This window comes from Rousettus aegyptiacus, unplaced genomic scaffold (genome assembly GCF_014176215.1).
Source record: "Rousettus aegyptiacus isolate mRouAeg1 unplaced genomic scaffold, mRouAeg1.p scaffold_m13_p_9, whole genome shotgun sequence".
NCBI classification, from domain to species: Eukaryota; Metazoa; Chordata; class Mammalia; order Chiroptera; family Pteropodidae; genus Rousettus; species Rousettus aegyptiacus.
Genome location: NW_023416312.1, coordinates 106,362,601 through 106,375,766, shown reverse-complemented (window position 1 = coordinate 106,375,766; position 13,166 = coordinate 106,362,601). Strand labels below are relative to the sequence as shown.

Here is a 13,166-nt window from a genome sequence, read left to right as displayed (position 1 = left end):
CTCGTCCTGGTGCCTTTCGGGCCTCTGAAACAATACAGGTTATGAACAGGTTCTTTTTGCCTGACTTTATTATGTCAGTTAATGAGCCACTCTTACCCACTCACAGGCAAAAAGCACCATCCCTGCACTCCAGTCCTCCCATAATGCTACTAATTTGTTCATCATTGGCCGTCAGCCATACTCATGCGATTCTCCTTGACCTAGTGTAAAGCTAAACGGACTTCCCTTGGCAACATTCACAGTGTAATTCCGTATTAAAAGGAGAATTTTAGTAATAGAAATACCATGGTGTTCAAAGTTCTGATCTGATAAGCCTTCTACTTTTATTCCCATGAAAAAGCCAGCAATTATCCAGAAGCCTGTCGATCTGTTTACGTGCTCTCAGGCCTTCACGTTTGCCGTTAGAAAACCGTGCCGTGCACTTGATGTGTTATCTCATTTAATCCTCACGGCAACTCTGTGAGGAGAATGTTATCATTCCCCTGTACTTAGGAGAAAACCGAAGTCCGGAGAGGTTAAGCCACCCATCCAGCCAGTAAGCAAACACCCTAAATTGCAACCCAGGTCTGTCTGACCTCAGAGCATGCTCTTACCCACTATGGCTCTCCATTCAACAACCTGACTTAGACTACTTACCGTGCACTTTCACTTAAAATCAAAGGTTAAAATGAGGGAAGATTTAAACGCGTCTTCTTTTCCAAAGCTCTGATTAAATATTTGATGTTCAGGTGAGACAATTGGTACAATACTAGCATCTGGATTTCCGTTATCCATGGTGTTTGCCATTTTCATTTTCTTATCTCAGCATTTTACTGAGTATTCTGTGAAATACTAGTACTTCGATATGTCAACAGATGTTAAAGGGGAAAAACTTCCCTGGTGAAGTAAACGTAGGAAACTCTGTATAAGCAAAATTAAAGAGTTGTCTTCACCACAGGAGCTCTCAAGTCTTTCACTACACAGACGAGTTTCGTGACTCCGAGCGGAGGATGTGGTGTCCTCTGAACTTATTTGGCTGAGCTTATTTTCTTTTGTGTAGATCACAGAACCCTCCCTGTCTTTAGTATAGTATTTATCGGGACTTATAATATACTGAGGCATTTTGTGAATCTCCAAAAATGGAATAAGTTTTTCCCAAACTTGCAAGACCATACACTCCCTTTTTTCAGAATATCTCAAGTAAATGTTAAATCATAAAATATATTTTGATATGATTTCCTAGATAAGCAAAATTGCTTATAAGCCAGCTTTTCCCAGGGTACTCTGTTAAAATAAAGTAACTGATTAATTTTGTTAGAACTGCAGACTTGTTCTGATAATAATAGAAAACTGTTTGGGAAGAATAATTAATAAGGTTATGTGAAAAATCTGTATGAGTGTACTTTAATTTTAAAAGTACATTTTACCAGCTTTATTGAGATATAACTCACCATATACTTCAACCACTTAAAGTGTACAATTCAGTGGATTTTCAGGATATTCACAAAGTTGTGCCACTATCAGCATAATCAATTTTAGAATATTTTCTTTACCCCCAAAAGAAACCTCATTCTCAGTTCCTCCACTCTCACCTCTACGCAACCACCAATCTAATTTTGTCTCTATAGATTTGCTTATTTTAGGTATTCTGTATAATCCATGATTCCACGGAATGACACAATATGTTGTCTTTTGGGAGAAAATATTTGCAAATCTAGTATCTCATAAGTGACTTGTATGCAGAATATAAAAAGAAGTCTGATTTTATAATAAAAAGAAAATTCAGATTTTTAAATGGGCAAAGGATATGAATAGACATTTCTCCATATACAAATGATCAATAAGCACATGAAAAGATGCTTAACATCATTAGCCATTACAGCAGCATTCCCCAAGCTTTTTGGCACTAGGGACCGGGGCTCCTATGAGAATCTACTGCCTGCTGATCTGAGGCGGAGCTGAGGCGGTGATGCCGGCGCTGGGGAGCGGCTGCAGATACAGATGACACTTCGCTCACACACCCACTGCTCACCGCTCACATCCTGCCGTGCGGCCCGGTTCCTCACAGGCCACGGACTGGTACTGGTCCACGGCCTGCAGCCTGGGGACCCCTGCATTAAGGGAATACGAATCAAAACCAGAAGATGCCACTTAACGTCCACTAGGCTGGCTACAATTCAAAAGGCAGATAATAAGCAGTGGCCAGGATGTAGAGAAATCAGAACCCTCACGCACTGCTGGTGGGAGTGTAAATGAGGCACTCACTGTGGACGACAGTTTGGCAGTCCCTCCAAATGTGAAACAGGGTTACCAGATGACCCGGCAGCTCTACCCCTAGGCATATAAACCAGAAGAAATATAAACATATATCTACAGAAACACTGCTACATGAATGTTCACAGCATCATTGTTCATAACAGGCAAAAGTGAAAACAACTGTAATGTTCACCTACTCATGAACAGATAAATAAAATGTATATCCATACAAAGGAATACTATATGGCAACCAAAAGAATAATGCTACAACATGGACGAGGCATGAAAACATTATAAAATTATATTTTATTTTAATTTAAAACTTTTAAGTATTAAAATATATCTATATATGTAGAAAGAAAATCACGGAAAAGAAATATACCAAAAATGTAAGTCAAAAAGAAATGTTTACATGGGTTCCTTCCTTTGCTATCCAGCCTCGACACTTCGGCCTCTCTCTTGCCGTATTCCTATCCCCTCAACGCCTTTGCCTCTGCCAGGAAAACCGGGACTTCACATTCAACCCAGCTGTCTGCCTTCTCCACCTCTACACTCAGGCCGCTGAGAACTACTACAGAAATAACACAACTGATTATAAATACTGATGCACCTGATCACAAATACTACAACTGAGATTAAACTTTTGTAGTCTCCATCCCAGACCAGCCTGACAAGTCTTCGCTACTTACCTATTTCCCAGTAGTTCTTTCCTCTGTTAAGCACAACTTCGTACGGTCTCATGTCTCTCCTATCCCGCATCATAACGAAAGTCCTAACACATGCGATAGGGCTAGAAAAAGAAATGAAATACGTTCTGATTGTAAAAGAAGAAATAAAACCATCCCTATTTGCAGATGACATAATTGTCTACGTAGATAATCCAAAGAATCTACAGAAACTCCTGGAACTAAGAAGTGAGTTAAGCAAGTTCAGAGCACACGAGACCAACACACAAACATCCACGGTGTTTCTAAATACTAGCAATGCATAATTGGGAAACCAAAATTAAAAACACAATACCACTTACAATAAGTCTAAAAAGTTAAACAGCTATATATAAATCCAGTAAATAATATATAAGATTTGTATGCTAAAACCTACAAAGCACTGGTGAAAAAGACCAACAAAACTAAATAAATGTAGAGACATGCTATGCTTATGAGCCAGAATACTCAATGTAGCTGTTAATGCTCATTCACCTGTCTTGTTCTTAGGTCTCACATATAGATGAAATCATACAGCATTTGTCTTTCTCTGTCTGACCTATCTTACTCAGTCCATCTATGTTGTTGCGAATGTCGATTTTATTTTTCTTTATAACAGATATTTTTCTTTATAATTTGTATGTATGTGTATACACACACACATATATATACGCCTATATATGTGTGTACATATATACATATATAGAAATAAAGTCTTATTTATCCATTCATCTATTGATGGACACATAGGTTGCTCCCATATCTTAGCTATGGTAAATAATGCTGCAGTGAATACAGGGGTGCATATGTTTTTTTGAATTAATATTTTCAGTTTCTTCACATAAATACCCAGAAGTGGTGGGATTGCTGGGTCATATGGTAGTTCTATTTTTGAATTTTTGAGAAATCTCCATAATATTTTCCATAGTGGCTGCACCAATTTATAATTCTGCCTATGGTGTATGAGGGTTTCTTTTTCTTCACTTTCTTGCCTACACTTATTCTTTGTTGTGTTTTTGATAATAAATATTTTGACAGCAGTGAGATGGTATCTCATTGTGGTTTTGATTTGCATTTCTCTGATGATTACTGATGTTGAACATCTTTTCATCTGTTTGTTGGCCATCTGTATGTCTTTTTTGGGAAAATGTCTATTCGGATCCTCTGCCCATTCTTTAATCATATGTTTTGATGTTGAGTTGTATGAGTATCCTATATATTTTGGATATTAATCCTTTATCAGATATATCAGAGATCTTCAGACAGACACAGACTCTTAGGTCCAGAGAGCAAACTGATTGCCAGAGGGGAGGGAGGGATAGGTGAGAAAGGTGAAGGGAAGAAGAGGCGCAAACTTCTGGTTATAAAACAAATAAGCCACAGGGATGTAGTGTACAGTAACTAACACAATAACTTTCTCTAGCATGGCACCCAATCTGTTCCTTTCACGGTACTAACACAGTTTGTCCTTGTTGGCTTTTCTTGTCTGTCTCTCCCCACTTAAGGATCAGTTCCAAGTGAGGACTTTGTCTCTCACCCTGAGTTATTGCTGGTGCCTGACACACAGTATCCGGCACATAGTAGGTTTGAATAACCAAATCAATGGTTTGGCTGTGCAGTGTGACTTGAGGAGCATTGTGCTTGAACGTACAATATTGTCCCCGTGTTAAAGTAGGGATTGACACCCCCAGAGTAGAGATGAAGACACTGGGTTCGCTTTTATAGACTTAAAGATGTGTCACATTAAAGTTCACACACAAAAACAAAACAAACGCCATAATTTTAAAAATGGGCAAAAGGTTTGAGTGCACACTTTCCAAAGAAGTGGAAATAAGCTGAAAAAAGATGCTTGACATCACTAGCTGTTAGGAAAATGCAAATTAAAGCCACAAGGAGATTCCTTTACATCCATACTAAAATGGATAAAACTTTTTTAAAATAGAGATAACCCCAAGTCCTAGCAAAGATGCAGAACAATTGGAATCCTCATACATTTCCGGTGGGAATGCAAAATAGCACAGGAACTGTGGAAAACACTTTGGCAGGGATAAATTTTCTGATAAAATTAAACATACACTTACTATATGACCCAGTAATCCCAGTCCTGAATATTTCCCTTAAAAGTTAAAACTTGTGTTCACACAAAAATTTAAATGTTTGTAGCAGCCTTATTCCTAATAGCCCCAGGAGAACAAATGTCCTTCAATGGTTGAATGGGTAAAGCAACTACATTGCTCCAGAGTCAAAAGGAATGAACAGTCAATACTTGCAGCAACATAGATGAAGCTAAAATGCATTATACTAAGTGGAAAAAACCCAATCTCAAAAGGCTGTGTACTGTCTGCTTCTATTTGTATGACATTCTATGGTATTTGTATGTGTATTCTATTCTGCTGTATGACATTTTGGAGGAGACAAAAAGGTAGGAGAGAAAACCGATCAGTGCCCAGGGTAAAGGCGCAGGGGATGTCCTGCATTCCGAGATAGTGCTCACAAGGATGTATGAGTGTGCAAAAGCTCACAGAACTGTACATCAAGTCAAAGCGAATTTGGCTGTATGTAAATTTAATCATGGTTTTAATAAGCAAAGTTTAAAAGCCTCTCATGTTTCTCACTTCCTACCCTAACACTAGGTCTCCTCTTTTCTGTGCTTTAGACCTGAATAACCAAGTGCCTTTCGACTTTACTCACCCAAAAATCTATTTCCTGTTTTGGTCCCTGTAACCCCCGACTCACATTTAATTCATCACCAAGGGGTGTTGGTTGTACTTCCTAAGTATCTGGAGAAGCTAGCCTGATAATAGGATAGAATCTTAATATTGGACAGCAGCGAATTGATTAAATAAACAATAAAACCTTGATATAATGGGAAGTTACTTCTGGCATTACTGAAAAATGCAGAATTCAAAACAATATAATGTACTCTCAGTGTTTAAAGAATATATTCATAGGAAATATCGGCGAGGATACAACAAAAATGTTAACATGAGTTATCTTTCAGCAGTGCAATTATGGGTGATTTTAATTTTCTTCATAGTTTTTTCTCTATTATGTTTAATATATTTTCAAAATGATTCTAATGTGACTTTTTCATTTATAATCATTTTCTTAGAATTCTAGAATCAAAATTACTGGTATGAACTTGTTAAAGACACTTAATACATATGCCAAATTGTTTTCCAAAAAGTCGATACTAATAATAGCTACCTGAGTGCCTACTAGATACTAAATGTTGTTTTAGGTATATTTTATTATGTTTATTGTATGGATGAAGAAACTAAAGTATATTGATGTTATTTGTGCAGAGCAGCAAACCTTGAATTCAAATTCAGAATTGCCCAGTTTCAAAGCTCATGCTATTTCTATGTGATTTTTTAAAATAATTAAAGTTTTATTATCAAATTATCATATATTTACTGGAGAGAATGTGAAAAATACAAGTAGGAAATGAAAATAAATGACCCATGAACCCACCACTTACAACAGTTTAGTGTATTTCCTCAGGCTTTTGTTCCAGATACAACTTCTGATTTAAAAATAATTGCAACTAATTATATATATATATATAATTTTGCATCCTGCTTTTATTACTTAATATATTTTAATGCTGACTCTTTATAAATGTAATTTTCATACTTGCATATTATTGTCAATGAATGTTAACATGTAGATATTTACAGTTGTTCAGCTCACATGTGAATTTCTTCTTTTTATTTCCAGGACCCTCTATCTCCCATGAAGCTGACAGAGTTCAATGTTGGGAACCATTTTAATCTTCAAAATAAGTCACCATGGCAGATTGAAAGCTTCAAACTTTGAAAGCATTCCATCAAATACTTGCTATGCAGGTTGATGTTTCAGGACTTTACAAGTCATTTAAAGTATTCATCGTATGTATGGGGACTCTGTGGTATTGCGCGGAATCAGACTGCAGACCACATTTGCTGCTGTGGTATGAAAATCTGGTTAAAAAAATCTGAGGTTTTTATTCAGTCATGGTTCTTCCCTAAATAGCAATTTAAATATATGCTGAGCTGTGAACATCATGCCTGTATCAGGTACCTAAAATTCAAGAGAGTCAACACATTGTGATCAAGGTGCTCAGACTGCGACTGAACAACAATGAAATGTAAAACCTGTTCTCTGTCATGGAAGTGTGCTGTTCCTGAAACTGTCGCAGCTAATAGGGAAGATCAGATCAGATCAGATTTCTACTTTATTAAACATAACTGGTGTTTGAAATGGCAGCCTATGGTAAAATCCTCTAATTACTTCCTTCTTTTCTCTGCTACCTAGCTTTCTTTTAGTCCTTATGAATTACTGTTATGATGCAAGAAAACCTGTAAGCCTGAGTTATGGAGTTATGGACCACAGATGTTATTTAAGAATTTAAGGGTGATATTCAGGTTTAATCACAGTGTCATTCGTAAGGGTAAAGTTTCAGTGTTGAAATTAGCCCAGAGATTAGCATGAAAGTCCTGTGTTTTCACAGCAGGGGTTAGTATACAGATAGTGATATGTCGCCCAATAGTAATATGTCAATCCTTTCTCTTTTTTTTGGTTTCAGTGGTAGCTTAGCCATTAAGATAATTTACATCCATTTCTCCATTTGTTTGTAATCAGTCTTTCTTTTAGTCCTAGTGCCTGAATCAATAAGTATGAACACTAATGCTGCTTTTTAATAACAATGATACCTAGGAGTATTGATGGTTTTCATTTCTCAGCCAGTGCTGTAGTGTCCAGCTGTCAACAATTTCCAGAGGTTGGTGAGAGTTCGAGATATCTTACAGCTATCAAGTAGTTGAGCTACCAGAGGGAGGTTCAGGTTACAGATTATTCCCCCTAAAACCTTTTGGAGCAGAAAAGAATTGCCTGCCATAAACAATGCAGCGTTTGGGCCCCCGTGGAGCTGAGAAAGTGAGGAATCCAGCTACTTAAAGGAACGAAACACCTGTTCATTGGGCTCCTCTAGGTAATTTTGGTGAAGGGAAGACTTTTAGTATAAATTAAATGGATTGTGGCCAGCATTTCATTTGAGAGAACACTAGCATGACTAAATCTTTCAGTGCTAGGGACTGTTTCTGAAACTCAGATACTACGAAGCAGCCGAAAAGACTATGCATACCGGGTTTCACAATGAAAATGTATATGTTCCGATGGAAAGTTTTCCCCTTCCTCTCTCCATCCAAAATACTCTCATTTAGGTTTCTCTTGAAAGCTTATTTGGCTATTCATGTGGTTTTATACGGACAAGACTGGCCTTCTATGCACACAGAAATGCACCTTTCCCCAAAGGCAGGGCCATTACTGACTCCACAGTCAGTGGACCTCAAAGCAGTCTTTCCCCTACCCACCTGTCATCTTCTGCCAAGGGTTTCGGCACAGTAGCTACCAAGTATAATTCAAAGTCAGAAAGGAATCGAGAACTTCTTTTTGACGCAGGGAGCGGAACCAGCACTCAGCACTCAGAGACACGGGCTCATAAAAGACAGTGTCATCAGGACAGTACAGGGAAGTTCCAGAAGGGTCAGGGTCAGGAGCACTGTAACGTGACGCTGAGTGTTTAATGTCCTACAGACTCACACTGTCTTCAAAAGGCCAAATAAATCAGTGTTTTAGCCAGGGGCTTGGTTCAAAACACATCCTGTGTCTGTCAGAGGCATAGAAGGCATCCAGCAAGATACTTCGACCCTTCCACAAGTCTCATGTTCTTAGAAGATTCCTGAGCTCCATCGCAGCAACAGACAACTGTGTTTCATTAACCGTAGCCGGAATGTGCCATGTTAAATGGCAGTATTTTGCACGCAGGTGTCATGTAATGTAATAATGAACTGGTGGGTGGCTCCTAATGGCATGCAACCCGGGACTGCTGACTTCCCCAAAAGGGCTAGGGCCTGTCCGGCAGTGTGCAAAACTGTTAAATGTGTTCTTTGTAGTAGCCTTGCATATGGCCATCAGCAAAATGAGTTAAAACAGACAATGAATGCAACATATCAGGAAACAGATTCTTAGTAGGGCATGGCATGAAAGTAAAAAACAGAACAAAACAATAAGATGCATTCGAGAGACACTTGCTGTGACCCTGCTGGCTAAATTGGCGAAGAGACCGTAGAAAAGCTGGTACTGGGTCTTGGTAACATACAATATGTACTGGAGAGCCGGAGAAAGAAAGGCACTCATGACCTCAGCTTAAAATTAAGCTCAAGTTGCCAATTTGCTACGAATCCTTTTTTCCCCACCAACTGTTCAAAGTGATTATACATAGTATTCTTAAAACCATACCTCTTGCTATAGAAATACTCCAGGTACTGACCAACTTTATCTTCCTATGTCCTTTATTAAAAGCATATGCACAAAGTTCTTGTTTCCTTTATATATTATAGTTTTGTTATACAATGTTGGCAAAGCCTAAAGTTTCAGACCACTCTGATGAAAGTTTCTATATATCTCATTTCGTGGGCGTCTGGTGGGCTTTATTCACTCCTTGGTTAATTGGTATTTTAGGTACAAAGACTCCTGTGTAACATCTCCTCTTCCAAACACTTCTCCCCTTCCTGTGCTCAGTATTTCTCTTATATTCCAACATGGATATGAGTTGAGAAATTAGCCACCAATGGCTTTTTGAGAAAAAGCTGACTAGTTTAATGGCACTTAATCCTGTGCAGTCTCTGTTCAGCCTCATACATCTTTTGCCTTTATCTCTGTAAAGTTATGAGTTATCACACTATCACCTTTTGCTTTTATTGACTGTGATAAGTAAAAAAGAAAGAACTTATATATCTAAGGGTGATATGGATTCTAGTTCGTTTTTTTGTACACTTAAGACTATGTTTATTTTTCTCCAAATGTATGTCACCTGGAAAAAACACAATGATTCTGAAAAAAGAGCACAGTGGTCCACTTGCTCCTAAAGTATATATTACCCTCTGAGAAATATTACGTAAGCCCCATACAGGAGTCCCCTCAATAGATGTATCATTTACACGAAAGTCCCTTTCAGATAAAATGGAGCAAATCCCCTTCGATTAACCAACAAAAAGGCAGAAGTTGAGAATGCACAGCACTGAAGGCCAAAGTTTGGAAAAGTCATTGTAGATGGTGACTAAGTAATAATGGAGAACTTGAATCACTATGGAGAGATCTAACCCATACAGGTCAGGCTTAACACAAAACCAGAAAGAAGTCTTTTATTCCAGTTAAGCTTATAAAAAAGTACTTACTTTGTCCTAGGTAAAGATCTCAAACATCTCTTCTGAAAATCCCAATTCATTTATTCCAATGCATCACCTACAAATAGCTTGAATTTGCATCACAAACGCAATGTAAAAATTCAATACAAGAAACAAAAGGCAACTGATTTTTTTCTAGATAAAAAAGGGCATACAAGAAGAGAACTTTATACATTTGACCTTAGGCAAAAGGCCAAGAAGCGAAGAGAAGAGACCTTTATAAAAGAATAGAGTAGAGGTTACTAAGGAAATTCAAGGCATAGATATTTAAAAGGAAACTTTACAGCTATAGCTATACATACACTGGTTTATACAGTAATGTGTAAACATGTTGACATGCCTTTCCTTCATGTTAAAAACAGCAAAATTTTCAAATTTTCTAATCATGTGCCAGGACATTGAAAAAGTTGTCAGTTTCTTCTTGGAATATTAAAATATTTATTCCCACCCCGTAGCATAATATTTCAATATTTAGACTTCCAACTCTACAGGGGTGGAAAATTTATGATAGTAAAAAGCACATTTTAAGCAAACTTCTTAAAAAGTATTTGAATATATTTATGGTTTTAAAAGAAAATTTCCTCATAAACCTTAACTGGAATATTTAAATTTTGCAAATTAGCACAGTATGAAACTCAAAACTTCACAATGTTGGCAAACTCTAAACTGGCTGTAGCGTATAAGAATTTCAATGACATTTGTGACAACACGGATGGACCTGAAGGATATTATGCTAAGTCAGAGAGAGAAAGACAAATATCATATGACCTAATTATGTGTTATCGATAAAACAAAATTAAAAAAAAAACAGAAACAGACTCATAGAAACAAAAAACACTTGACGGTTGCCAGAGGCAGGGGTGGAGGGATGGGTGAAAAAGGTAAAAGGGAATATAGCCAATAATAATGTGATAACTTTTCATGGTGACAGGTGGTCGCTAGACTTAGTGTGGTGACCGCATCATAAAATATAGAAATGTTGAATCGTAATGTCGTACACCTGCAACTAATATAATATTGTAGGTCAACTATACTTAAATTAAAAAAGCAAATGACAACTCTAAAAAATAATATCAATGAAAATAACATACGATTCACTGTACAAGAAAGCAAAACTTTTGTTCTTGGAAAAGTAAAGAATGTACGTTATTAATTAGTCAAAAATTGTCATTAAGTTATACTCACCAATTCATTGTCATACCACACATAAATTACCTTGGACGAGTAGAAAGCACTTATTAAATATGGTTCAGAGGGACTGAATACAAATGAAATCTGAAGTTGCTTCTGAATCACAAGTCTGTGTCGGAACTACTGGGTGCTGAGGGTTGCAAGTTCTGTGAGACGTAAAATATCAAAGGGGGACCCTGAGGGAGATAAGCCAAGATGAGACAGGAAACGTTAACATTTAATCCCCTTTGCACTTGATTATTATTTCCTTTAAACTTTGAGGCTTTCCATTTTCAATCTATTAAATCTGTAATGTTGTTGAGGGTAAAATTAATTTACCTCTTCTAGGTCTGGCCTTTCAGCTGACTGATCCAGAAACAACTTCAGTTTGCATTTCTGTCACTGCCTCTAATTATCTAAACAGAAACACCTGGAGCATCTATTTTTTTTTTATTAAAAATTATTGAGGTGACATTGATCAACAAAATCCAGTAAATCCCGAGTGTACAATGGAGCATCTTTTTCTCAACATTATTTTTAAATATTTTCATGTCATGAACTTATGAAGTTTTCTTTTTATTCACCTAAAGGTTTTGAATAATCTCAGTTCAACCAGTCATCAGATTTATATGACTACTGTCAGAGGGTGTAGACACTATGATCCCAGTTGATGAATAAAACAACGTATTTGGGCAGGCTATGCCTTTATGTCTCTTGGGTGCATACCTAGGAGTGGCATTATTGGATCACATCACTTTATGTTAAACCATTTGAGGAAATGCCAAACTGTTTTCTAAAGCAAATGCTTCATTCTACATTCCCACCAGCAGTATATGAGGGTTCATTTCTTTTCACATTCTTGCAAAAATTTCTTAATTATTTGTCTTTTTTATTATAGCCATCCTAATGGATATGAAGAGGTATCTCTTTGTGTTTATTAAAAGTATAGTTGGCATACAATAGTATATTAGTTACAAGTGTACGACATAGTGATTAGACATTTATATATCTTATGAAGTGATCACCCTGATAACTGTAGTAACCATGTGTCACTATGCAAAACTATCACACTATTACTGACTATACTCCCCTTGAAATCTTTCTGTTGCTACCTAATCCAGCTTTTAAATCTACTTCTTCGTGATCTCACTGCCATGATCTCTCACTTTGTAAACATTATTGACAAAAAAGAAAAGGGGGGATCGATAGGAAGGAAGGGAGAGAGCGAAGTTGTTTGAACTTATTAGAGGTTGGTTTAAACCAGGAACCCTAAACTTTATTTTGGTCATGCACGCATTTGAAAATCTAAAGATAACCATGGACACTCTCCACATAAAAATACATACACACAGAGATAAAGTTTTACAATTTCAGAGGGTTTCCAGAGACTCTGAAATACATTCACATACCCTGGTTCAAACCTTAAATCGTGTCCCATCTTTATAGAATCATCAAGTCAAATAAGTGAACCTATATGTGATAGTGTGTTACATTATCAAACTGGGCTACAGGTTATCAATTATGTGAAGTCCATTACTGAGCTTATTATATTTTCAGAATTTGCTATTTGCACAATCCTCTATCCTATTACCTGAGGCTTTGGAGCAGTTGGGTATGCAGCAGAATGATTGTTGCTAAGGATATCGGAGAGATCGGCAGTGTACACAGCAGGTAGTGTCTAGAATCCTCTCTTCAGACAACAGGAAACCAGATGTTTCTCATCAATTTAAAGAAGTTTTAAGATGACAGCTGTTCAGATATTTAGCTCATGTCAGTGTTATTTTTAGTATCATTGACATTGGTTTTTAAATGTCAGAAATGAGTTTTA

At 37.0% G+C, this 13,166-nt stretch overlaps 1 protein-coding gene and 1 long non-coding RNA gene across 4 annotated transcripts in view; one reads left to right on the top strand and one right to left on the bottom strand.

The window, feature by feature from the left end:
• Positions 1–9,714, top strand: part of ZDHHC15 (zinc finger DHHC-type palmitoyltransferase 15) — a 45,486-nt gene extending 35,772 nt beyond the window's left edge. The window contains exon 12 of the mRNA XM_016130745.2: positions 6,660–9,714. The gene's annotated coding sequence lies outside the window, so the exon portion shown is untranslated. The remainder of the gene's footprint in view (positions 1–6,659) is intronic.
• On the bottom strand, positions 1,887–10,979 carry LOC118607793. 3 transcript variants are annotated; one of them, XR_004952831.1, is made up of 4 exons: positions 10,160–10,979; positions 2,648–3,025; positions 2,245–2,313; positions 1,887–2,090 (listed from the first exon to the last, which is right to left on the bottom strand). It is a non-coding gene; the product is annotated as an uncharacterized LOC118607793 (long non-coding RNA). The 3 variants fall into 3 exon arrangements; XR_004952830.1 differs by having other exon boundaries at positions 1,887–2,313; positions 2,648–2,806; positions 2,925–3,025; XR_004952829.1 differs by having other exon boundaries at positions 1,887–2,313.
• Between the last annotated feature and the right edge of the window lie 2,187 nt (positions 10,980–13,166).